Source organism: Perca flavescens, chromosome 2, assembly GCF_004354835.1.
Source record: "Perca flavescens isolate YP-PL-M2 chromosome 2, PFLA_1.0, whole genome shotgun sequence".
Lineage (NCBI taxonomy): Eukaryota > Metazoa > Chordata > Actinopteri > Perciformes > Percidae > Perca > Perca flavescens.
This window is the reverse complement of record NC_041332.1, coordinates 8209337-8210305: the sequence shown is the minus strand read 5'-3', so window position 1 is coordinate 8210305 and position 969 is coordinate 8209337.

Sequence of the window (969 nt, the reverse complement as noted above, 5' to 3'; positions counted from 1 at the left end):
TCACCTGTTTACATACAACACAGCATTTTCACGTAGTCGAATAAAGCCAAACACATGAATAGAAAATTTATGTAAAACACATTCATTTTATGTCACATGTTTACATACAACACTGACTTTTCATATAGTTGAATAAAGAAAACACACCTCAAATAGAAAACACACCCTCAATAGAATAAAAACAAAACAAAATGAATGAAAACACATCAAATAGAAAACACCCTCTCAATAGAATAAAAACAAAATAAAAATAGGTTTTTTAAAAAAGTAAAATATAAAGTAGTGTAATAATAGAAATAGGTTTTTAAAAAAAAAAAGTAAAATATAAAGTAGTGTAATAATAGAAATAGGTTTTAAAAAGTAAAATATAAAGTAGTGTAATAATAGAAATAGGTTTTTAAAACAAAAAAGTAAAATATAAAGTAGTGTAATAATAGAAATAGGTTTTTAAAAAAAAGTAAAATATAAAGTAGTTAATAATAGAAATAGGTTTTTAAAAAAAAAAGTAAAATATAAAGTAGTGTAATAATAGAAATAGGTTTTTAAAAAAAAGTAAAATATAAAGTAGTGTAATAATAGAAATAGGTTTTTAAAAAAAAAAAAAAAAAAAAAAAGTAAAATATAAAGTAGTGTAATAATAGAAATAGGTTTTTAAAAAAAGTAAAATAGAAAATAATAAAAATATGTTTAAAAGTAAAAAAAATAAAGTAGTGTAATAGAAAATATAAAAGATTAAAAACTAGACCAGCGAGTCTTAGCAATGGGTGGTGTAATACTAAATGTTCTAGGAGTACTAGTTGCTCGTAAAGCAGATGGTGTACCATGTGTAAATACAGGGGCCATTCTTATTGCTCTAGGAGTGCGAGGGGTTCGTGGAACAATCATAGGCGTTTGTGTATTAGTTTCAGATGATGCAACAGTTTTAAAAGCCTCAATAGAACAGCGTACCCTCGTGTTTGGGATTACGGA